This window comes from Ranitomeya imitator, chromosome 3, assembly GCF_032444005.1.
Source record: "Ranitomeya imitator isolate aRanImi1 chromosome 3, aRanImi1.pri, whole genome shotgun sequence".
NCBI lineage: Eukaryota > Metazoa > Chordata > Amphibia > Anura > Dendrobatidae > Ranitomeya > Ranitomeya imitator.
In genome coordinates, this window is record NC_091284.1 from 311,578,392 (window position 1) to 311,605,732 (window position 27,341).

Below are 27,341 nucleotides of genomic sequence, written 5' to 3' on the forward strand. Positions count from 1 at the left end.
TGTGCCTCAAAGTAGCTTTTGACCACATATAGTTCAGTGAACTAAGAGAAAATGAGCAACAAATTTGGGGGTTCATTTTCTCCTGTTACCCTTGTGAAAATTCAAAATTTGTAGCTAAAAAGATTTTTGCGGGAAAAATTAGATTTTCTACTTTTCAAAGCTCAACATTATAAACTTATGTGAAGCACCTGGAGGTGCTCAATACACATCTAGAGAAGTTCCCAAAGGGGTCTAGTTTCCAAAATGGGGTCACTTGTGGGGTGTTGCCACTGTTTCGGCACATCAGGGGCTATTCCTGCAAATTTTGCATACAAAAAGTCAAATGGCACTCCTTCCCTTCCAAGCCCTGCCATGTGACCAAACAGTTGTTTTCCTCCACTTGTTGGCTATTGGCATACTCAGTAGACATTGGAAAATAAATTTTATGGAGCAATTTCTCATGTTACCCTTATGAAAATGCAAAATTTGGAGCTGAGAAAATTTTATCTGGTAAAAATGTGATTTTTATTTTCATTGCTCTACGTTCTAAACTTCTGTGAAGCAGCTGTGGGTTCAAGGTGCTCAATACCCATCTATTTAAGTTCCCTAATGCGTCGACGCGACATATCGACGGATGCGCCAAAAATGGTGTAAAACTGATGCAACGGATCCAGTTTTTCGACGGATCCGCTAGACGGTTCCATCAAGAAACTGGATCCGTTGCATCGGTTTTCCCATCCATTTCATCTGTTTGGTTTTTTTTTTTGACGATCCGTTTACCATGCCTACAAATGGGAGTCTCCCAGATGTGATTGGCTACTGGAAAATAATGGAAACCTATATATTGAGTGTTTTAACACCCCATCTTTGAGAGGGTTTAGAGCAAATGGCAGAAATGGAAGGATATCTATCAAATATTGTTACATCTATTCGGATTTTGCTTTTGAGGCCAATAGGTTGGCAGTAACTGTTCGTGAAAAGGAGGCAGCAAGAGAGTGCATCCTTTGTCAGCGACGTCGACGCCTTTGGATCCATCCGATCACCGCACAGCGATTGACCCGTGGCGTCTATTCAACGCTGTACATGGAATTGAGGCAAAACCCGGAGAAGTTCTTCAATTGCGTGCGCATGAGACCTGAATGCGTTGACATTTTGGAACTGTTGGAGAACTAATCCAGAGAAAGGACACCTATTTGCGCTTTTCCATAGCACCGGCGGAGCGTCTGATGGTGACACTTCGGTAAGCCTTTTTTTGTTTGTTTTTATCCATACTTAAGGCTACGTGCACACGTTGCGGTTATTTCTGCGGATACGTAGCAAATTTGACGCGGAAAACAACATCCGCAGTGACCTTGCTGCGGAAAATAACGTACGGAAAATAAAGTGCGGAAACACTGCATGGCATTCTCTGCAGCAGGTCAATTCTTTGTGCGCATTCCACAGCGTTTAACACCTCCATAATAGGAATCCGCAGGTGTAAAAAGCAGGTTGATATCCGCACAAGAACCGCATAAAATCCACAGGTAATCCGCAGTGCGTTCAACTTATGTGGATTTTTCCGCACCTTTTTTGAAAAATACACAATATTCTACGTGGGCACATAGCCTTAATCTGGCATGTTGCTGCTTGTAGTTTGTAATAATTATAATTTATATATTTTTTACAGATTCCTTGCAATTGGAGAATCCCATTCCTCCCTTCATTATCAATTTCGGTTCGGGATTTCTACAATATGTGGGATAGTAAAACAGACCTGCCGGGCATTGTGGGATTATTTACAGGAGCAGTACATCCCAAATCCAACAACTGAGAGGTGGCTGGAGATTACTGAGAATTTTGAAAAAAATTGTCATATCCCAAATTGCTTGGGTGCCGTGGATGGCAAGCACAAAAGGACTGTTAAACCTGAAGGATCAGGCTCTGAATATTTCAATTATAGAAAATATTTCTCTATTGTGCTGATGGCCATAGCGGATGCCGAATGTAAATTCATAGCGGTGGATATTGGTGCCTGTGGCCGCACCAATGATTCGCAGGTTTTTAAAATGTCTGCAATGGGGCGTTGTTTATACAGAGACACATCGGTTTCCACCTCCAAGACCACTCCCTGGAACCTCTGGCCCACCAATGCCATTTAAGTGTGTTGGTGATAAAGCCTTCCAGCTTTCACCACACCTGCTCAAACCATTTTCAAGTAGTGGGTTTACCTGAAGTAAGAGTATTTAATTATCGGTTAACTCAAGCGAGACGAGTGGTGGAGTGTGCCTTCGGAATTTTAACAGCTAAATGGCGAGTTCTGTTAACCGCTATCAAACTGAAAGCTGAGACTGGATGAAGTGGTCAAGGCTTGTGTGGTGCTGCACAATTTTGTCATCCAAGGAACCGGTTGCCATGGATGAAAATGAATCTGAAACCACCTTGCGTGACTATCAAAATATAGCGTAGTTGCTGTTTCTAGAATGAGGGACAAATTCGCCGATTACTTTGTCACCTCAAGGAAGAGTTCAATGGCAGGGTGACATTATTTATTATGTATTGTGTTTTTTATGTAATGTATGTTTGGATTACAAAAATTGCCAAAGTCACTCTTCTGATTGTACCTGTTGAAAATACACTTGTGATTATACCATGTTTTGTTTTGACATCCAAGTTTTATATCTTTCCCTAAAGTTTTGTTTGTTTTCTAATAAACCAAACATTTTATACCTTAACAACTAGTGTTGTGTTTTTGTACGTTTTTTTACACATATTTATATGAAGACACTTGACAATAAAATTGTTTTTAAACAAAAATATTTTTTTACTAAACTTTACAAATCTGTAAACTGTGGGGTGGAGATACTATCGGAGGGGCTGAAAAGGCAGACGACGATAGTGGGGGGGAAAGGCTACTGGGTTGGGGTTGATCTGAAGTGGAAGGGGGGGAGAAAACATGAGGTTGAGCAGGGAGGACAGATTGGTCCGGGTGGTTGGGTTGTGTAGGTGGGAAATTATAAGGTACAGGTAGCTGGGCCTGGGAAGGAATATTTAACGGGGAAGGAAACGGTGGGGAAGGCGTTTGGAATTGGACTGATTTTGGAATTGGGACTGATTATGGAATTGGGATGGGTTTTGGAAACTGCAAGGGTTTGTGAACTGGGAAGGATTTTGGTGCTGGAAAGGATTGGTAAGAGAGACAGTGGCTGGGGGGAGGTGGAGGGGCTTGGGAGGTGGCCTGCGTTAGAGCAGCATGGCAGCCTTGCATTACATGCATCTGCTGGTCAGGAGTTCGATTTTTCATGCTCGCGAGTATTGACTGAAAAAAAAAATTTGGGGGTGATTGACTTGCATCTGAATGCAGCCTATCCAGATTACTGATGAGTTCAACGATTCTTTTATTCAACATGTTGAACCCAGCAGTTATTTGCTCGGCCAAAAGCTTGATCGAGTTCTGGAAGGCTGCATTCAGATGCAAAAACTCAGGAGCATAGCTCCTTTCCGGACCCCTCTGTCCCTGCCGCCCAGAACCGAAAGGTTCTAGAGGTGGCAGCATCAGAGGGATGGGGTAAAGGGAAAGCTATCTCGTCACCAGCAGCTTCATGTAACGAAGTCTGCGATGATGCTCCAGCGCTGGTGGATGTGGTTGGGGCCGAGGGACCAGAAGTGAGGGAAGGGTCAGAAGTGTGGGGTCTATCGATGTGGCGGACTCCTATGGGATCGATCCAGAGGGGTCCAAGGTAGCAGCAGGCTCCTGAGTGCTACAGATGGTGCTGTGAAATAAAAGAAAAAATTAAAATTAATATATTGATGTGAAAAAGCCCTGGCTGAAAAAAAAATAAGTTTAGACAGGTAAACATGGTGAATTCATAAATGGGCTGTGGGATATTTACCTTCTGCTCACCATCGTCCGGAGGAATGACAGGGCCCTGCCGAACTTGTATTGGCCCCTGCATCCTCCCGATCCACTCGGGGCCTGCGTCTCCTTGTTGAACTCCCTCTCGAAGCGATCTGAGTGACCGCCACCGCTTCATTACCCTTTCACCCGTAAAGAGAAGAAACAAGCAAAACAAAATTTGGTTACAACACATTGCGTCCTGCTACTGAAATTACTGAAATGTGAATACTTGCATGCTAGAGTCTGCTGCCTAGGTTGAAGGTCCTCCCACTTGTCCACAACGATGAAGCATACTTGCTCCCAGAGCTGACGGGTGATGAACTGATCCGCATGGCTGCGGTCAGCTATGTTCCACAGCGGCTCCTGCTCACGTACCTCTTTGAGGCGGTCCACATCTATTCCACCGTCCTCACCATCTGAGTCAGAAGCACGCTGTGAAGACTTAAAAAATTTAAAAAAAAAATTTAAAAAATACACATCTACCAAATTAAAAAAAAAAGGTACTTGCTGGAGGCTGATCGCTGCGGCAATCACTACGCTGACTCTGGGAGCTGCTGGGAGGACCTTGATGGCGTTGGGCAGAACATGCAGCAGACTAGAAAAAAAATGAATTATGTTGGATGTAGGCATATGTTTTGAGTGTACTGTGATGTATGATGATCTGTTTTGTATGTGGTGGGTGCACTGTGATGTCTGAAGGAACTGTTTCTGCACAACTTACACTGCGCGGCCACGCCGGGCATTTCTCCACCCACCTCGTCTACTTCTGAGTGGCACTCTGCTGCTTCAGCTTCCTGTGAAAACATAAGTAATGCATATATAGTGTAAAACAAAAATTTTAACGAACAAAAATTAATGTTAAAATTACCTCAATACGCCTACGCTGTGAACGAGGGCTCTCAGAAGACATTTTTTTTTTTTTTACCTGCAAATATAATGACACTTGTTAGCTACTGTAAAAATTGTATTCAAAGCTTTGTGGTCTTTAATACTTACATCAGGAGTACTTTGAGGTGGCTGGACCCACTTTGGCCTGGTATGGCCTGACTGGACCCACTTCGACCTGGTACTGCAAGTGTAAAACTATTTTTAAAATTATGTGTAGGCAGCTGAATTTGAACATAAAAAATTGCACCACAGCTAGTATGATTTAAAAACTCCTGCCTAAAATAATCCCCATAAGACCCAATACCCCCCAAAAAAAGCGAAGTAATTTAATACAGTGCCTACAAGTAGTATTCAACCCCCTGCAGATTTAGCAGGTTTAATAAGATGCAAATAAGTTAGAGCCTTCAAACAAGAGCAGGATTTATTAACAGATGCATAAATCTTACAAACCAAAAAGTTTTGTTGCTCAGTTAAATTTTTATAAATTTTAAACATAAGTGTGGGTCAATTATTATTCAACCCCTAGGTTTAATATTTTGTGGAATAACCTTTGTTTGCAATTACAGCTAATAATCGTCTTTTATAAGACCTGATCAGGCCGGCACAGGTCTCTGGAGTTATCTTGGCCCACTCCTCCATGCAGATCTTCTCCAAGTTATCTAGGTTCTTTGGGTGTCTCATGTGGACTTTAATCTTGAGCTCCTTCCACAAGTTTTCAATTGGGTTAAGGTCAGGAGACTGACTAGGCCACTGCAACACCTTGATTTTTTTGCCTCTTGAACCAGGCCTTGGTTTTCTTGGCTGTGCTTTGGGTCGTTGTCTTGTTGGAAGATGAAATGACGACCCATCTTAAGATCCTTGATGGAGGAGCGGAGGTTCTTGGCCAAAATCTCCAGGTAGGCCGTGCTATCCATCTTCCCATGGATGCGGACCCGATGGCCAGGCCCCTTGGCTGAGAAACAGCCCCACAGCATGATGCTGCCACCACTATGCTTGACTGTAGGGATGGTATTCTTGTGGTTGTATGCAGTGCCATCCAGTCTCCAAACGTCACATGTGTGGTTGGCACCAAAGATCTCGATCTTGGTCTCATCAGACCAGAGAACCTTGAACCAGTCAGTCTGAGTCCGCCAAGTGATCATGAGCAAACTGTAGACGAGCCTTGACATGACGCTTTGAAAGTAAAGGTACCTTACGGGCTCATCTGGAACGGAGACCATTGCGGTGGAGTACGTTACTTATGGTATTGACTGAAACCAATGTCCCCACTGCCATGAGATCTTCCCGGTGCTCCTTCCTTGTTGTCCTTGGGTTAGCCTTGACTCTTCGGACAAGCCTGGCCTCGGCACGGGAGGAAACTTTCAAAGGCTGTCCAGGCCGTGGAAGGCTAACAGTAGTACCATAAGCCTTCCACTTCCGGATGATGCTCCCAACAGTGGAGACAGGTAGGCCCAACTCCTTGGAAAGGGTTTTGTACCCCTTGCCAGCCTTGTGACCCTCCACGATCTTGTCTCTGATGGCCTTGGAATGCTCCTTTGTCTTTCCCATGTTGACCATGTATGAGTGCTGTTCACAAGTTTGGGGAGGGTCTTAAATAGTCAGAAAAGGCTGGAAAAAGAGATAATTAATCCAAACATGTGAAGCTCATTGTTCTTTGTGCCTGAACTACTTCTTAATACTTTAGGGGAACCAAACAGAATTCTGGTGGGTTGAGGGGTTGAATAATAAATGACCCTCTGAAAAGACTTTTCACGATTTAAAAAAAAAAAAGAGAAATAACATTCTTTTTTGCTGCAGTGCATTTCACACTTCCAGGCTGATCTACAGTCCAAATGTCACAATGCCAAGTTAATTCCAAATGTGTAAACCTGCTAAATCTGCAGGGGGTTGAATACTACTTGTAGGCACTGTTGATTTCTAAACCACCCTGCTCAAATTTTCTATCTGAGCAATGTGCAAGCAGGCCAAAAAACACCATTCTGTAACCCCCAAAATATACCAAAGGGACATAAGTCTGAGCTTGATATCCTCTCTCCATAATATGCGCTATACGCAAACTGTCAAAATAATAATTTGACCGAAAAACCCTCCTTCAAAGTTTAAATGCCTAAACACCAGTTGAAAATGTATTGACCACATATGCTATTTTTAATCATCCCTTTGAAAATTTGAATAGCACAATTTGTTTTTCTTAAACACCTTTTATTTTAAAAAATAAACCCTCAACCAACTCTGTATTGCATGTTGTGTGTTCCAGTTTTACATACACCAGACTGTTAAATTTACCTTTGTGAAATACGTACAGTTTTAAGATACATTTTTATTCATTTTTTTTTTAACATCACAAGTAGGAGCTACAATGCTCTTTATTTTAAATACAATTACATTAACTTTAAATTTGATAACCAATACATGTAAATTATTTAAAAAAAATGGACACAGACACACAGCAAACACACTGCCATTACACCCACATGCCACACACACTGACACCACATTTTACACACGCCACACTACTTTGGAAATACATGACAGTAATAAAAAAAAAAAAAAACTTGCGCGCAGCACACACATGCACACTGGCTTGCTGGTATTCCTCTGGCTGGACGCTGGCTGGCAGTCCTCTGGCTGGCTGGTAGTCCTCTGGCTGTTAGGACGCTGGCAGGCCAGTGGCTGGTAGTCCTCTGGCTGGCAGGAGTCTTACTGGCACAATGAGGAATGAAGCCAAAGGCCAGGTTTATATAGATTTGGGGCTGTCTGGCCAATTGGCTATTAAATACTGATTTGGAGCATGCTAAGTGTAAAAAAAAAAAAAAAAAATGGATTCCAGTGCTGGATTCTGTCATGCGACGTACCACGACGGATCCTGCGTCCATAGACTTCCATTCTAGCCAACAACGTATGCCGCAGGATCCGTCGTGGCCCGTTTTTCCAACGCAGACAAAAATCGTTTCATTGTATGCTTTTTCCAGACCACGTGTCTGCAAATTACGACGGATCCAGTGCACGACGGACGAAACGTGTGGCCATGCGTCGCGATTTGCCGCTTATACAAGTATATGAGAAAAAACGCATCATGCGGGCAAATTTGCAGGATACTTTTTTTCACAAAACGACGCATTATGATGGGAGATGAGACGAAAGTGTGAAATAGGCCTAAGGGGTCTAGTTTCCAAAATGAAGGCACTTGTGGGGGGTTTCCTGGAGAAATTACACAACGTATGGTCCATTTTCTCCTGTTACCCTTGTGAAAGAAAAGTAAATATTTATTTTTTCCTTCCACATGCCATTGATTCCTTTGAAGCACTTGAAGGATTATAAACTTCTTGAATGTGGTTTTGAGTACCTTTTTAAGCTTCTGCTACCGCTTCTGCCCAGTATCTTGCGGTGAACTCCTATAACCTGTCTTACGTCAACATGAGCGTAAGTTCACTCCCGCGGTGAAGTCTGAAATGTCCTTAGAGTTCACAGCCAATGAACTTACTTTATCTATCTGACGTCAGCACGAGCGCTGTGGGACAATTTCTAATGGCGCTGCTCAGTGTATCTGCTGGATGGCAGGCTGCATGGTCGCATCATGCAACCAAGCAGCCCGCCATCTAGATGTAGCAGAGCTAGACCCGTCACGGGAAAATGGATTATCATTTTCTCTGTAAACAGGTGAGGAATATTGTGGTTTCTTATAATAATTCTTTTGCAGGAGACAATGGCATCTCTGAAATGGGTGATATTGTAAGTATGGTTTACCGTATATACTCGAGTATAAGCCGACCCCCCCCCCCCCCTAATTTTGCCACAAACACTGGGACTAATGACTCGAGTATAAGCCTAGGGTGGAAATGCAGCAGCTACCAGTAAATGTCAAAAGTAAAAAGATACCAATAAAAGTAAAATTAATTGAGAAGTCAGTGGTGTTTTTGAATATCCATATTGAATCAGGAGCCCCATATAATGCTCCATAAAGTTTTTGATGGCCCCATAAGATGCTCCATATTAAAATATGCCCCATATAATCCTGCATAAAGGTTAATAATGGCCCCATAAGATGCTCCATAGAAACATTTGCCCAATATAATGCTGCACAAATGTTGATTATGGCCCCATAAAATGCTCCATACAGACACTTGCCCCATACACTGTGTTCCAAATTATTATGCAAATTGGATTTAAGTGTCATAAAGATTTAATTGTTTTGTTTTTCAAATAAACTCATGGATGGTATTGTGTCTCAGGGCTCAATGGATCACTGACATCAATCTTAAACACGTGATAATTAGTTTTCCAGGTGATTCTAATTAATGGAAGACGACTTAAAAATTATGTTCCACATTATTAGGCAGGCCACAGGTTTCAAGTAATATGGGAACTAAAAAGGATCTCTCTGCTGCTGAAAAGCATTAAATAGTGCAATGCCTTGGACAAGATATGAAAACATTAGATATTCCACAAAAACTTAAGAGTGGTCATCATACTGTGAAGAGATTTGTGACTGAAACAGAGCACAGACAGAGTTCATGCAGATAAAGGCATAATGAGGAAGGTTTCTGCCAGACAAATTCATAGGATTAAGAGAGCAGCTGCCAAAATACCATTACAAAGCAGCAAACAGTTATGTGAAGATGCTGGTGTCTCTGGAGTCCCTTGAACCTCAAGGTGTAGCATCCTTCAAAGGCTTGCTGTGGTGCATAAACCTAATATTCAGCCACCCTTAAACAGTGTTCACAAGCAGAAATGGTTAAAGTGGGCCCAGACATACAGGAACACTAATTTCCAAATAGTCTTGTTTACTGATGAGTGTCAAGCAACCCTGGATGGTCCAGATGGATGGAGTAGTGGATGGTTGGTGAATTGCCACCATGTCCCAACAAGGTTGCAACGTCAGAAAGGAGGTGCAGGAGTCACATTTTGGGCCAGAATCACGGGGAAACTGGTAGGATGCTTTAAGGTTCCTGAAGGTGTGGAAATGACCTCTGCAAAGTATTTAGAATTTCTGACTGACAACTTTCTTCCATGGTCTAAAAGGCAGAAACGTGCCTTCAGGAGCAAAATCATCTTCATGCATGACAATGCACCATCTCATGCTGCAAAGAAACCTCTGAGTCATTGGCTGCTATGGGCATAAAAGGAGATAAACTCATTGTGTGGCCACCATCTTCACCTGACCTCAACCGTACAGAGAACTTTTGGAGTATCATCAAGCAAAAGATCTATGAGGGTGGGAGGCCATTCACATCAAAACAGCAGCTCTGGGAGGCGATTCTGACTTCATGCAAAGAAATACAAACAGAAACTCTCCAAATACCCACAAGTTCGATGGATGCAAGAATTGTGAAGGTGATATCAAAGAAGGGGTCCTATGTTAACATGTAACTTAGCCTGTTAGGAGGTTTTGGAGTTAAATAGCTTTTTTGTTCAGTGAATGTGACCTCCTAATGCTGCAAATTCCACAAATGAGCATTTTCAGTTCTTTAAAACATCAAATGTTTAGAAATTCTACTGTGCCTAATAATTTGGAACAGTGCATTTTGAGTTGTTGTTTTTTTTTGCGATTATACTGTTATCATTGGGAGGTTTATTCAATAAAATTTGATGTATAATCTAACGGGTGATGACTTTTATTAGACTGACGGTCATTTGCACTGACCATTTAATTTGGAACACCGTATATAATGCTCCACAAACGTTAGTTATGGCCCCATAAGATGCTCCATAAAGATATTTGCGCCACATAGTGCTGCACAAACATTGATTATGGCCCCATAAGATGCTCCATAGAGATATTTGCCCCATATAATCCTGCACAAACGTTGCATATGGCCCCATAAGATGCTCCATACAGACACTTGCCCCATTTGCTGTTGCTGCGATAAAAAAATCACTCCGTCGCTCAGGCCTCCGGCACTTTCAAAATTCACCTGACTTCGTTTTGGCGCCGCTCCATCTTCAGCATCTTCTGCACTGACGTTCAGGCACGTCATCGCGCCCTCTGACCTGAGCGTCACTGCAGAAGACGCTGAAGACGGAGCGGCGCCGGAACGAGGAGCAGGTGAATATCGCACTGCGCTCCCCTCCCCGTTATACGCAGCTTCTAGCTGTACCTTCTACTCTACAGCTTCTTCCTGTATTGAGTAGTCACCGTTATCACTCGTTACAGTAATGAATATGCGGCTCCACCACTATGGGAGGTGGAACCACATATTCATTACTGTAATGAGCGGTACCATGTGACCACTCAGTACAGGAAGAAGCTGCGGCGCCGGGGAAGCAGGGACCGTGCCAGGAGCAGGTGAGTATAATTAGACAGCCTCCGCTCCCCCTCCCCTGCCAACCCCTGGGTATGACTCGAGTATAAGCCGAGATGGGGACTTTCAACCCCAAAAAATGGGCTGAAAATCTCGGCTTATACTCGAGTATATAAGGTAATTAAGATTTATTAAATGAGTCTGTCATTCTTTCAATTAAAGGACTTTATTCTGGGTGTGTTTTGTTGTGAATTCTGTGGTCGAGCTCCCTCCTGTGGTCACAAGTGGTACTTCGGCTGATTCTGTCTATGGGCTTCCGTTGGTGGATGTGAGTGGTACTGCGGCTTCTGAGTTTCCTTCCTCAGGTGATGAGGTTAAGTCGTTAGGTGCTGCTCTATTTAACTCCACCTAGTGCTTTGATCCTGGCCTCCAGTCAATGTTCTAGTATTGGTCTTGCTTCCTCCTGGATCGTTCCTGTGTCCGGTCTGCTCAGCATAAGCTAAGTTCTGCTTGTGTTACTTTTGGTTGCTATATTGGTTTTTCTTGCTTGCTGGAAGCTCTGAGACGCAGAGGGAGCACCTCCGTACCGTTAGTCGGTGCGGAGGGTCTTTTTGCCCCTCTGCGTGGTTGTTGTAGGTTTTTGCGTTGACCGCAAAACTACCTTTCCTATCCTCGGTCTATTCAGTAAGTCGGGCCTCACTTTGCTAAATCTATTTCATCTCTGTGTTTGTGTTTTCATCTTAACTCACAGTCATTATATGTGGGGGGCTGCCTTTTCCTTTGGGGAATTTCTCTGAGGCAAGGTAGGCTTATTTTTCTATCTTCAGGGCTAGCTAGTTTCTCAGGCTGTGCTGAGTTGCATAGGGAGCGTTAGGCGCAATCCACGGCTACCTCTAGTGTGGTTTGATAGGTTTAGGGATTGCGGTCAGCAGAGTTCCCACGTCTCAGAGCTCGTCCTATGTTTTTTGGTTATTGTCAGGTCACTTTGTGTGCTCTGAACTTCAAGGTCCATTGTGGTTCTGAATTACCTATTCATAACAGTGTTTTATGCAATATGACTATGGGGTTAGTAATGGGGGGCATATTATAGACACCTCTCGATTTACTAACCTCTGAGCTTGATGTCACCTGACAATACAAGAGAATGGACTAAACCAGGCCTGCACAACCATATAGTATAGAAAAATAGCAAAACACATTTTATTGAACACCACAGAAAAACAATATAAAAACATTTAAAAATACAACAATGTATATAACGCCCCTATACATCCTAATGGGTATGCAGCAAGTACACATAAAATATATGCAAACAGGCCAATATAATCATATAACACCACTACTTAACAATAATCTATATGCCATAAACAACTAGGAGATCAGCATAATACTCAAAGAGAAAAGGGAAGGCGTAAATACGATCCCTATATCCCCTATTGATGATCAAGTACACCAGAGAATGGCACAGAGAATAAACCTATCTCACAGCTAGTGACACATAAGTGTCCAAAAATAAAGCTGACTATATATGGTGTATAAGTAGTATGTAGAGTAAGACCTGAAAAACCATATCAAAGTTCCCCTATAGAAAGTGAAAGTGGCACCACGCCAGAAACATACTCAGCTGGGTCGAAGATCTGACCAAGGGGAGCCAAGAAGCCACAAGGGCTAAAAAGATGCTGCAGATCCGTAAGTCATGAATGACCGGCAAATGGCAAGGAGGGGGTGTAGGGAGAAGACCCCACGCGTATCGCCGCCGTAGCGGCTTCGTCAGGGGAAGTAAGATTAGCGACCTGACAGATGTCAAGAAGGCCATCATTGACACCCTCAAGCAAGAGGGTAAGACCCAGAAAGAAATTTCTCAACAAATAGGCTGTTCCCAGAGTGCTGTATCAAGGCACCTCAATGGTAAGTCTGTTGGAAGGAAACAATGTGGCAGAATACGCTGTACAACGAGAAGAGGAGACCGGACGCTGAGGAAGATTGTGGAGAAGGACCGATTCCAGACCTTGGGGAACCTGAGGAAGCAGTGGACTGAGTCTGGTGTGAAAACATCCAGAGCCACCGTGCACAGGCGTGTGCAGGAAATGGGCTACAGGTGCCGCATTCCCCAGGTAAAGCCACTTTTGAACCATAAACAGCGGCAGAGGCGCCTGACCTGGGCTACAGAGAAGCAGCACTGGACTGTTGCTAAGTGGTCCCAAGTACTTTTTTCTGATGAAAGCAAATTTTGCATGTCATTCGGAAATCAAGGTGCCAGAGTCTGGAGGAAGACTGGGGAGAAGGAAATACCAAAATGCCTGAAGTCCAGTGTCAAGTACCCACAGTCAGTGATGGTGTGGGGTGCCATGTCAGCTGCTGGTGTTGGTCCACTGTGTTTCATCAAGGGCAGGGTCAATGCAGCTAGCTATCAGGAGATTTTGGAGCACTTCATGCTTCCATCGGCTGAAATGCTTTATGGAGATGAAGATTTCATTTTTCAGCACGACCTGGCACCTGCTCACAGTGCCAAAACCACTGGTAAATGGTTTACTGACCATGGTATTACTGTGCTCAATTGGCCTGCCAACTCTCCTGACCTGAACCCCATAGAGAATCTGTGGGATATTGTGAAGAGAAAGTTGAGAGACGCAAGACCCAACACTCTGGATGAGCTTAAGGCCGCTATTGAAGCATCCTGGGCCTCCATAACATCTCAGCAGTGTCGCAGGCTGATTGCCTCCATGCCACACCGCATTGAAGCAGTCATTTCTGCCAAAGGATTCCCGACCAAGTATTGAGTGCATAACTGAACATTATTATTTGATGGTTTTTTTGTTTGTTATTAAAAAACACTTTTATTTGATTGGATGGGTGAAATATGCTAATTTATTGAGACAGGGTTTTTGGGTCATCAGGAGTTGTATGCCAAAATCATCAGTATTAAAACAATAAAAGACCTGACAAATTTCAGTTGGTGGATAATGAATCTATAATATATGAAAGTTTAATTGTAATCATTACATTATGGTAAATAATGAAATTTAACACTATATGCTAATTTTTTGAGAAGGACCTGTATAGGGGTGTTATATACATTGTTGTATTTTTAAATGTTTTTATATTGTTTTTCTGTGGTGTTCAATAAAATGTGTTTTGCTATTTTTCTATACTATATGGTTGTGCAGGCCTGGTTTAGTCCATTCTCTTTTCTTCTCTTTTTTTCAGGTATATATACTAGTGGACTAGGCACTGCACCCATTTTACTCTATGATATACAGCAAGAGTGCACCCTTAATCTATAACTTGTGCTAGTGGTCTAGCCCTGTGTTCCAGGGCATTCTTCCTAAGGGTCGCACACATCTATGTGGATGGTGCTGTGATTATTATTATTTTTGTATTTTTCTGCTTTTGATATACCGGTTGTTGTCGCTATGGACTGGGAGGCGGCCTGGTTGGCTAAATCCTCCAGTATCTTTTGAGACGGCGGGGGCTGCTGTACTCCATTTGGATAACGATTTTTCCATACTCTGCTCTGATCTGACCAGGGCCCACAAGACGGGTATAAGACTCTGGTGGAACATGAGGAGTTTGGAGGAGTACACCAAATCGGGCTTTGTTCATAGGGGGTCTCCGCATACCTATTTTCCCGGCTTGGGAGCCTTCTGTGGCCTTTAAGCAACTTTGGGAACAGGGACTTACTCGATGCTCAGGCATTTTGATTAATTTGTTACTTGAGCATGATAGAATACTATTTTCACAGACAAAAAACTCGATTAAAGAACTGGAGACTAAATTATCAAATCATGATGAGGGATTGGTTACGCCCTTTAAGAATAAACTAAAGGACACTCTGGATAAATACGAAACTGAAATAACACAACGTAAAAGTAAAAAATTCCAGAGGGACAAAGCCGATTTTGAGCAAGGAATGGTTTATAAATGGAAACACATGGGCAATGCCCGTCGACCTAGAAATTATAGGGGTGATCCTCTTCCAATGGCTTCGACATCATCCTATAGAGAAGAAAGTTCCAGCGATTTTTTTTTTTTTTTTTTTTTTTTTTTTTTTTTTTTTTTTTGGTCCTCTGCCGGCAGCGAGGTCGATCACGGACCAGACGGGGGAGAAAACACAAGAAATGCAATAAAACGGCTCGTGCGGCACAGGGGCCATACTCCTCCTCACCGCCACAAATATCCCACCAGGCGGAAGTAGAGGAGGTGGGGGCTTGTTATCAAGAATCATCTGAGCTTGTATCCGGTTCAACAACATTGCAGGTTATAAATCTTTCCGATCATACCCTTACACCTATGGAATTATCCGTACTCCAAAGGGGCTTATCGTTTGTTCCTACGCATGTTGCTGACAAATTTACCCTTGTGAAAGATCTTTTGTGTTGCAGAAAGTTAACCTTCCAGGTCATGTACAGGAGACTGGACATCCTACAAACAATTCCAACAGACGAACGTCAGACTTTTCAAGATCTATTGGAGCTACTGGAGGAGAACGAAATAGACTCCGACAGAAGGAAGTTTCCATATAGGAACAAATCTCTCAAAACCCCCTCGTTTTCCCTGGTACCGGCCATAAAAATATTCTTTGAGTTGGTCAAACGGGACATTGTGGCCATGCCTATCCGGGTAAGTGGTCTTTCTAACTTGAATATAGAGGAAAAACGGGCCCTCACTGCCCTACAGAATAATAGGGATTTCACTATCAAAAAGGCCGACAAAGGGGGTAACGTGGTCCTATGGTCAACTCAGCTCTATGAAGCTGAGGCTAAACGCCAACTGAACAATGTGCAGTATTATCAAAAACTTCCATCTGACCCTACTTCTATCTTTCTCTCCAAGTATGAACAACTTCTCCACAGAGCCTTACAGCTTGCCATCATTTCCCCGCAAGAGAAACAGTATTTGTGGGTGGCCAACCCGGTAACGGCAACATTTTATATGCTGCCAAAAATACATAAGGACAGTACCAGACCTCCCGGGAGACCCATTGTGTCCAGTGTCGGCAGCATGTGCGAGAGGGCAGGTGAGTACCTGGACTTTTCTCCAGCCTATTGCCTCATCTCTTCTGTCATTTGTTCGTGATTCCTCACATTTCATTGAAATTTTTAGTCAGGTCGTACTTCCTACGGATTTTTTATTAGTTACGTGTGATGTGGAATCACTCTATTCAAACATTGGCCACAAGGATGGGATAGAGGCGATAGCTTACTTTTTGGATAAGAAGACTTCTATGGATAGGGGTCATGATTCGTTTCTCCTTGACTTGATGTCATTCGTGCTCCACCACAACTTTTTTCTTTTCGACAGGGTCTATTATTTACAGCGATCAGGCGTGGCGATGGGCGCGAAGTGTGCACCAGCCTATGCTAATACCTTTTTAGGCTGGTGGGAGGACAAATTTGTGTATTCCTCTTCACTCTTCGCTGCCCACGTCCACGCCTGGTACCGCTTTATAGACGATGTCTTCATTATCTGGAAGGGTACAGAGGAGGAATGTATCACATTCTTTGATAACTTAAATTCCAATCCATATAACATTTTTCTTACATATTCCATCTCTGCTAAGGACATCACCTTTTTGGACCTGAGGGTATTCCCACACGAACAGCACCTGGCAACGAATCTTTTCCGAAAGCCCACGGCAACTAACGCGCTTCTGGAATTTTCCAGCTTCCACCCATGGCATACAAAGGTGGGTGTACCCACGGGCCAGTTTTTGCGCGTTAGGCGTAACTGTACCCGTGACTGTGATTTTTCAATCCAGGCTCGTGAACTTTCGGAGCGATTTAGACACGGGCTACCCTAAACGTGTCATTTCAACAGCTTATCAAAGAGCGAAAGGGCAGGATCAGAAGTCACTCCTATCTTCTAAGAAGCGTAATCAGGAGATACAGACAAGATTCATCACCGATTTTAACAATAATTGGAGACAGGTCAGTGACATTTTGTCTAAACATTGGCAGATCCTTCGGTTGGATGCACAAACATCGGAGGTCACGAGTAACAGACCCTTGCTAACAGCAAGACGGGCACCTAACCTCAGGGATCTCCTTACCAGGAGTCACTTTAAGAGACCAACAGTAAAGTTGAATAGAGGCATTACCCTGAGGGGGTCTTTCCCATGTGGAGAGTGTAATATCTGTCCTCACATGGTTCCGACTCGTGACTTCTTTGTGCATCCCACACTTCTCACCAGGCATCCCCTTAGGGCATACATTAACTGCAGATCTAGGGATGTAATCTATGCTCTCATTTGTCCTTGTAGGATGGTGTATGTTGGGCAGACCACCCAAGAACTTAGGAAGCGGGCACAGAAACATCTTTCTACAGTGCATTTAGCAGCATCTGATTTGAGGAAGGGCAGGGTCCTTACCCCGGTGGCGGAGCATTTTCTAGCCAAACATGGGGGCTCCTCGGCCAATCTCAAGGTGGTGGGCCTGCAAAAGCTCACCCCCAACGAGAGAGGGGGGGACAAACGCAAACAACTTTTACAAATTGAATCCAGATGGATCTTTAAATTACAAACAGTGGCCCCCTCGGGTCTTAATGAGGAGCTCCTTTTCACAGGTTTTCTGGGGTAATATAGCCATTTGGAGATTCTCTGCCATTATTATATCTTTGTTTTCATGTTTGGTTGTATATCATTTCGTGATACTAAGATTCTTCTTTTATCTTTAGCTGCCGCTTTTTGTTTTGGATCTGCCAAGCCTTGTATTTCAGGGCTCGTTTATGAGAGGGGCGGGCATCCACTCTGCACCTCTCTGCATTATGCCGGCGGACTTCTGGGACCTGTATTCATCATGCATCGAAGATGGTTTAATAGTAGATTTTTCTACAGGAAGTGATGTGTCTACCAAGTACGTCTCATGTGGAAGGCCATGTTTGGATTGGACCTATTTTGGATTGGACTATATCTACCCGGATTATGAATGGATTGTTGGATTTCTCCTGTACATGACCTGGGGCCATTTTGGATCTTTCTTCATTTTGTATCATCGCGGACTTTTATTAGACATTTTGTGTGTTCAACTTTTCGGTTGCAACTATTTAGCTGCACTCCTTAACCAACCGCCTATTGGCTGCAGGATGTAGCTTCCATGGAAATAGGCGGAGGCCTTATGAACGGCAATGGGGGCCAGTGGGACTTATATCTTCAATAACTTCTGGCACATTATGCCGCCTTTGGAAACCTGGTTTATATATATGAATAAAATATATTTTTGGCAGTATAGGGTCACATTTTTCCATATCTCAGGCCGAGAGTACATATGGTCATTATACCATTAAGTCTTCTTTTCCTTTGCCCTCGTGCAATGGCCTCTTTTCTATTGAATTTATGCTCTATATTGTCATCGCTTTTCTAGTATTGGACTGTGCTATTTTCATATGTTTAATATCTTCTCTCCACCATATAGGTTCTTTGGACACTGCTTACTGTCGGCCAGGCGTGTTTATGTTGCACTCTCCCTTCTATCCATCTTCTGGCTGCTCATCCCGTCCCCCTGTTTTCACTCTATGGGGCTATTGGTGCCCGGCGCATGCGCAGCGCAGTGCGGCTCAATGTTTGAGCCGCGTCTGCGCATGCGCGAACGTTGTACTGCGGAGGCCTCCGTTCTTGCTCTGCCTTTCTCTATGTGCGGCTGCACGCCACTTCCGTCCTCCTCCTCCCTCCGCCATGCGACGCACCGGTATGTTAGTAACTTAATAATGATCTCTATATATATATATATGTGCTTCATCCACCACTAATCTTACTTCCCCTGACGAAGCCGCTGCGGCGGCGATACGCGTGGGGTCTTCTCCCTACACCCCCTCTTTGCCATTTGCCGGTCATTCATGACTTACGGATCTGCAGCATCTTTTTAGCCCTTGTGGCTTCTTGGCTCCCCTTGGTCAGATCTTCGACCCAGCTGAGTATGTTTCTGGCGTGGTGCCACTTTCACTTTCTATAGGGGAACTTTGATATGGTTTTTCAGGTCTTACTCTACATACTACTTATACACCATATATAGTCAGCTTTATTTTTGGACACTTATGTGTCACTAGCTGTGAGATAGGTTTATTCTCTGTGCCATTCTCTGGTGTACTTGATCATCAATAGGGGATATAGGGATCGTATTTACGCCTTCCCTTTTCTCTTTGAGTATTATGCTGATCTCCTAGTTGTTTATGGCATATAGATTATTGTTAAGTAGTGGTGTTATATGATTATATTGGCCTGTTTGCATATATTTTATGTGTACTTGCTGCATACCCATTAGGATGTATAGGGGTGTTATATACATTGTTGTATTTTTAAATGTTTTTATATTGTTTTTCTGTGGTGTTCAATAAAATGTGTTTTGCTATTTTTCTATACTATATGGTTGTGCAGGCCTGGTTTAGTCCATTCTCTTTTCTTCTCTTTTTTTCAGGTATATATACTAGTGGACTAGGCACTGCACCCATTTTACTCTATGATATACAGCAAGAGTGCACCCTTAATCTATAACTTGTACCTGACAATACAAAGGATACATCAACCTCCCCAACTTTTATCCTACTTGTTACTCCTACAGGGCAAGTGGGAAGAGCGAGACTAAGTGCCAGAATTGGCACTTCTTTTAGATGAGCCTTTTCTGGGGTGACCGAGAGCTGATGTTATTAGCCTGGGGGAAGCAGTATTCCATGACCCCTTCCTAGGCTATTAATATTAGCACACAGCTGTATGCCTAGCCTTTGCTGGTTATTAATTATAGAGGGACCCTACGTCATTTTTTTCAGGTCCCCCATTTTAATATCCATTAAAGGCTAAGTATACAGTTGTGAGCTGATACTAATGGCCTTGGAAGCTCCATGGGTATTACCCTCTTCCCAGGCTATAAACATTTGCCCCCAGCCGTCTGTTTTCTCTCTGCTGGTTAAGGAAATTATGCATGAGCCCACGCTATTTTTTTATTTTTTTTTTTTTTTAGAGAAACGATCTTTTAATAATTAAATACATGTACAGAAAGCTGCATATGCACTATACTAATATATGTCACTGGGCTATTAAAGAGCACTTTGCAACTTTGACATAGTGTGCTGCCTCAACTCTTTTTGATCTTCTGACATCTGTATAGCTATCCTATGTGTATATACTATATGTAATCCTTCTATCCTGTCAGGTCCTGCTGTGATTTTTCTGTACTTGGCTTTTATTCTTTCTATAAAGTCACAGGAAAAAAAGAAATGATTACCTGCTCAGGCCTCCAAACAAATGCACTGCCAGGGTGCAGTAGACCTGATTAATGATGGCAGAAACACAGGTGCAGCAATACCGATATCGCAATCACTCTCAGCCTACTAATCCGTGGAGGGGGTGATTGCTTGGTATATTAGTGCACCCTTGACACGGGTTGCCAGCTTACGTATTGTGGCCCCAATATTAACTAATACCTTACATGTATTGATTTTTTATTGCACTTTATCTTACTGGGTGCAGTTGGACCCAGATGGCTCTGTAAATTGTGGCCTCTGTTCACACAGTATGCATTTTGCAGCACTGAGCGGCCCGCCTGTATGTGCGCTATTAATAGGCTGTTAGCCAGATGCTCTGCATTTCCTGTGAATGCCACATACAGATTATCTTTTATCTTTTGTGCACTAATATACCAAGCAGTCACCCCCTCCATGGATTGGTAGGCTGAGAGTGATTGCTATATCGGTATAGCTGCACCTGTGTTTCTGCCATCATTAATCGGGTCCGCTGCACCCTGTCAGTGCATTTGTTTGGAGGCCTCAGCAGGTAATCATCTCTGCTTTTTTTTCTATGATTTTTTTTTTTCAAATTTTTGGAGGATTTTCATGTCCCCTTTTTGTGTGGGTAAGCTCCATTCTATCTATAAAGCTGGTTGACAAGGTGGGTTCTGACGTCAAGGACAAACAAGCATACATTGGTGAAATCAAAAGACGTCTTGGTGGTATGGATGTAAATCAGAACCTGAATCGAGACCCCAAATTTGATATACAGAAAGAAATAAAACAAAGATTCTTGACATGGCCATAAAAGAAGGAATCATTGACCAGGATCTTTGATTATTTGTTTGTGGAGTATCCGGTAACACCGATGCTATACGTTCTCCCGAACATTCATAAATCACTTGAAAACCCACCAGGACGGCCAATCTTCTCAGTGATAGATTCGGTTTTTAATAAAATGGGGTTTTTCTTGGATAAAATCATTAATCCTTTAACCCCTTCCTGACCTGTGACGCAGCGTATGCGTCATGAAAACCTGTGCCAATCTGACCTGTGACGCAGCATATGCGTCATGGTGGGATCGCTTTCCTGCAACTCGGGTGAAAGGGTTAACTGAAATTTCACTTGAACTGCAGGAACAGGAGGAGTTGTACTTGAGCCCAGGGGGGGTGGCTTTGCCCCCTGGTGGCTACGATCGCCCTGATTGTTTGTTGAAAATGAAAGTCAATCAGCAATCATAATATTTCACTAATGAAACTTGGTGAAATATTACAATCCAGCCATGACCGATGCTGCAATACCATCGGCCATGGCTGGAGACCGCGATCTGCCACCGACTGACTGGGGCAATCTTCTGCCGCCATCAGTCTTTCCTCCCCTCCATCATGTCCTCTGCTGCCATCCTCTCCCCTCCATCCTGTCCTCTGCTCCCCCCGTGGTCCGATCTTGCCTGCCGTACCTCCCGAGTCCCATTGTCCGTCGGTCTTCTCCCATGGGTGCCGCCAGCTTCCAAAATGGCGGGCGCATCCGCAGTGCGCCCGCCTAATCTGCCGGCCTGCAGATTCATTCGAGGTACATTTTGATCACTGTGATAGACCCTATCACAATGATCAAAATAAAAAAAAGTAACACCCCCCTTTATCACCCCCATAGGTAGGGAAAGTAATGAAATAAAGAAAATATTTATATTTTTCCATTAGGGTTGGGGTTAGAATTAGGCTATGTGCAAACTGCAGATTTGGCTGCGGATTCGCTGCAGTTTTTCATGTTTACAGTACCATGTAAACCTATGGAAAACCAAATCCGCTGTGCCCATGGTGCAGAAAATACTGCGTGGAAACTCATTGTATTTTCCGCAGCATATCAATTCTGCGTTTTACACCTGTTCCTCAATAGGAATCCGCAGGTGCAATCCGCACAAAAACACTGGAAATCCGCGGTAAATCCGAAGGTAAAACGCAGTGCATTTTATCTGTGAATTTTACAAAAATGGTGTGGAAAAAGCCGCACACGAATTCGCAATGAGGGCACATAGCCTTAGGGTTGGAATTAGGGTTAAGATCATAGTTAGGGGTGTGTTGGGGTTACGGTTAGGCCTGTGGTTAGAGTAGGGTTAGGGGTGTGCTGGGGTTAGGGGTGTGTTGGGGTTAGGATTGTGGTTAGGGGTGTGTTGGGGTTAGTGTTGAGTTTGAATTGAGGGGTTTCCACTGTTTAGGCACATCAGGAGGTCTCCAAACGTGACATGGCACCACCATTGATTCCAGCCAATCTTGCGTTCAAAAAGTCAAATGGTGCTCCCTCCCTTCCGAGCCCCGGTGTGCGCCCAAACAGTGGTTTACCCAAACATATTGGGCATAAGCGTAAAATTGCACAACAACTTTGGGGGTCTAATTTCTCCTTTTACCCTTGGGAAAATAAAAAAAAAATTGGGGGCTAAAAAATTATTTTTGTGGGAAAAATGATTTTATTTTCACGGCTCTGCGTTATAAAATTCTTTGAAGCACTTGGGTGTTTAAAATGCTCACCACACATCTAGATAAGTTCCTTGAGGGGTCTAGTTTCCAAAATGGGGTCACTTGTGGGGGGTTTCCAATGTTGAGGCACATCAGGGGCTCTCCAAACGTAACATGACCCCCGCAGACCATTCCATCAAAGTCTGCATTTCAAAACGTCACTTCTTCCCTTCCGAGCCCTGACGTGTGCCCAAATAGTGGTTTACCCCCACATATGGGGTATCTGGGCACTCAGGACAAACTGGACAACTTTTGTGGTCCAATTTCTCCTGCTACCCTTGTGAAAATAAAATAATTGCAGGCTAAAAAAATCATTTTTGAGGAAAGAAAAATGATTTTTTATTTTCACTGCTCTGCGTTATAAACGTGAAGCACTTGAGCACTTTGAAGTCCCACCACACATCTAGATTAGTTCCTTGGGAGGTCTAGTTTCCAAAATGGGGTCACTTGTGGGGGAGCTCCAATGTTTAGGCACACAGGGGCTCTCCAAACACGACATGGTGTCCACTAACGATTGAAGCTAATTTTTCATTTAAAAAGTCAAATGGTTCTCTTTCCCTTCCAAGCCTTGCTGTGCCCCCAAACAGTGATTTACCCCCACATGTGAGGTATCGGAGTACTCAGGAGCAATTGCTCAACAAATTTTGGGATCCATCTTGTTGCCCATGTGAAAATGAAAAAATTGAGGCTAAAAGAATTTTTTTGTGAAAAAAAAGTACTTTTTAATTTTTACAGATCAATTTGTGAAGCACCTGGGGGTTCAAAGTGCTCACTATGCATCTAGATAAGTTCTTTGGGGGTCTAGTTTCCAAAGTGGGGTCACTTGTGGTGGAGCTCCAATCTTTAGGCACACAGGGGCACTCAAATGCTACATGGTGTAAGCTAAAGATTGGAACCAATTTTTCATTCAAAAAGTCAAATGGCACTTCCCTTCCGAACCCTGTCGTACCCCCAAACAGTGGTTCCCCCACATATGAGGTTTCAGCGTACTCAGGACAAATTGGACAACTTTCAGGTTTCTCCTTTTACCCTTGGGAAAATAAAAATATTGTTGCTAAAAGATCATTTTATTCAGTCGCCATGACAGCACAACGAGAGAGGGGATCCGCCCTTCAGGGACAGGAAACCTCAGACATAAAAAGGGCGGCACCTCACTCCCCCGCCAGTTGGTTTCCTGTCCCTGACAGTGGAACCTCTTCAGGCAGACCTTTTGAAGAAGGTTGAAGAAAGAAGTCTTCCCACTCCTGACAGGCCGGATCAGGTAGCGGGGGTCCCCTGCCTCGGCCTAGTCAGGAGGCCGGTAGCACCACACGGCAGGGGGACTGTTAGTGTCGGTGAGAGCAGGAGGAAGCAACCCCAAGGGGTTAGCTTCTAGGTGTCACATTACCTTGTGAGTATATGCCGCCGTGTCTACGTGGCCTCTGGGGTCTGTCCACTCCTGCCTTGGTGGTCCGTCTTGGCCGGAGGACGCTGCCGTCCTCTGTTCGGCGCGTCTGCCCTCGGCGCCGCAGCTGTGACCGGAAGGGGCGTGTCCGGATGACGCAGCGAGCGGCGCCGGGCGGTGGCGCGGCCGCGCACGCGCGGTAGCGTTCTTTCGCCGGCTAATGGCGGCGCCCAGGGGCAGGGGGAGGATACTGGCCGCAGGGAGTTCGGCGCTCAGCGTGGGGCACGGCGTGCAGTGGCCAGAGCCTATCGGTAGTTAATACCGATCGTTGACACCTGGAGGAAGCCCTGCTGACCCCCATCCGGGGGTGGTACCCAGGGGGATGTATTTAAGAGCCGCACAGATGCCCATCCTGGTTCCTGTCCATTTCCTAATGGAGTCACCGGAGGGAACTCCGCAGCTGTGCGGTGAACAGCAGCAGCCTTTGGAGCAGCCACAAACAGGAAAGTCTCAGAGAAGCTCCCAGCGGCGTTCCAGTGGCAGTAGTCGTGCTGGTGGAGCTAAAGCTGCTCAGAGGTCCACCAAATCCTCGGGCCGTAGGAATTCTCCGGCCAAAGAGGACCCCCCGATCACGGTACCGTTTACTTCAAGGATGGGTAAGTGAGCTACGTGAAAGTACGCTTTCTGATTGGTGTCCCTCCTTGTATTCCCTCTCTCCTTATTTAGGGGAAAAAATGTGCTTCCAAAGCTAAACATAGGGAGTGTGCCGTTTGTACAGAGCCTCTCCCAGATGGGCATAAAAAGAAGCTGTGCAGATCCTGCATACAGCACTTAATCGAAGAGGAAGCCCCTGACCTGACGTCTAACCTTAGGGACATGGTCAGACAGGAGATCAGGGACTCCTTAAAATCCAGTCCTCATAAGAAACAATCTAAGAAGAGAATACTAGGTTCATCCCCTGTATCACAGATGGATTCCGATAGTGTGAGCTCGGATTCTCATCCATCATCTTCATCATCAGAGGACGTAGAGTCTAGCCGAACATGTCTATCATTAGATAGGATTAATCATCTGGTGAAAGCTGTCAACAACACCATGGGGATTGAAGAGACTCAGCCAGAATGCTCCATTCAGGACATTATGTTCAGGGGCATAGACCGTAAATCCCGAAGGGTTTTTCCTGTGGTGGAGAAAATCAAGTCTCTGATTATGAAGGAGTGGAAGAAGCCCGAAAGAAAGGGGTCACTTCCGCCAGCATTTAAGAGAAGATACCCGTTCGAGGAAGAAGCTTCAGCTTCTTGGGACAAAGTCCCGAAGTTAGACGCAGCAGTGGCCAAAGCATGCAAAAACTCTTCTCTTCCATTTGAAGATTTAGGTAACTTAAAGGACCCGCTCGATAGAAAGGCTGATGTGTTCCTTAAAGGAGCTTGGGAGACTTCTGCGGGATCCCTGAGACCGGCAGTGGCGGCTACTTGCACAGCTCGGTCCTTGATGGTGTGGCTAGGCCACCTGGAAGATCAACTTAAGGATAAAGTTCCTAGAAGTGAAATCCTATCATCTATGCCCATGATCCAAGATGCTGCAGCCTTCCTTTCGGATGCATCAGCGGATTCGGTCAGGCTGGCCGCAAGATCCTCAGCCTTATCCAACGCAGCCCGCAGAGCACTTTGGATTAAATGTTGGCCAGGTGATTTACAAGCTAGGTCAAGACTATGCGGCATCCCCTGTGAAGGAGTTCATCTGTTCGGTCCGGTACTTGATGAGCTGCTGGAGAAGGCGGGCGACTCTAAGAAGCGGTTCCCTCTATTAAGAAAACCTTTTTATAGGCGTGACTACAGCAGGGGATGGTCTTATCGCCGCAGATCTGATAGAGAACCAAATAGAGATTCATCCAGATATTACGGCAGCAGCAGAAGAAGAGGTAGGGGGTATATGTTTAACACCCCTCGGGACTCGAAGAAAACTCAATGACTAGCGGTCCAGGTGGGCGGTAGGCTTTTAGCTTTCTACCCAGCCTGGTTGAGGATCACCAACAGTCCATGGATACTCAGTATCATTAAAGAGGGATTAAAGTTCCAGTTTCATCAGATCCCTCAGGACAAATTTAAACTAACTCCTATCCGTTCTTCTCCTGCAGAACAGTTGGCGTTGGAGTCAGAAGTTCAGGATCTCAGACAAAAGGGGGTTCTTATTCGGGTACCCACGGAAGAGCGAGGTAGGGGGTTCTATTCCCCGTTATTCTTGGTAAAGAAGCCAGATGGGTCATACCGTACCATTATTAATCTGAGAGGCCTGAATGAATTCTTGCTAATCCCATCCTTCAAAATGGAATCTGTGAAAACGGCAATAAAGCTTCTTTTTCACGAGTGCTTCATGGTGGTCTTAGATCTAAAAGACGCCTATTACCATGTTCCGATACATGCAGATCACCAGCGTTTTCTCAGGGTGGCGATTTCTCTTGCCGGCACAGTGGAGCACTTCCAATATCAGGCACTCCCCTTTGGTGTTGCAGTCGCACCCCGGGTCTTTACTAAGGTTATGGTAGAGGTTATGGCACACCTTCATGAGCAAAACATACTGATAATTCCTTACTTGGATGACTTACTGATCGTGGGGCATTCAAAGTTACACTGTAAAGAACAGTTAGAGAAAGTGATGGTAGCACTTCGTAACTTAGGTTGGATTGTCAATCTTAAAAAATCGCGTCTTCAACCCTCCACATCACAGCAGTTTTTGGGTCTTATTGTAGATTCAGCTCAGCAGGAATGTCGCCTGCCAGACTCAAAAGTCGATGCTATCCACCGGCTGGCCTCTAGAGCAATTAAAAATCCCGTAGTCTCCTTAAGAAGTGCTATGTCTCTTTTGGGGTCACTTACTTCTTGTTTTCCGGCGGTGATGTGGGCACAGTTTCACTCTAGGTCTCTTCAGTGGGATGTTCTACGTAATTTTCGGCGACTAGGCGCAAACCTAGATAAGAAATTCACTCTATCCGTAGAGGCCACGGTTTCACTAAGGTGGTGGACGCACATCCCTAATCTGCGTAAAGGGGTACCTTGGACATATCATATATCACGAGTAATAACAACTGATGCTAGTCCCACGGGGTGGGGAGCACATTGGGAAAATAATTACGTTCAGGGTCTATGGTCCCGATCTGAGCAGGACTCGTCTTCCAATCTGAAAGAATTGATGGCGGTGGAACGCGCCTTGGATAGGTTTCTTGTACCTCTACAGGGTAGACATGTTAG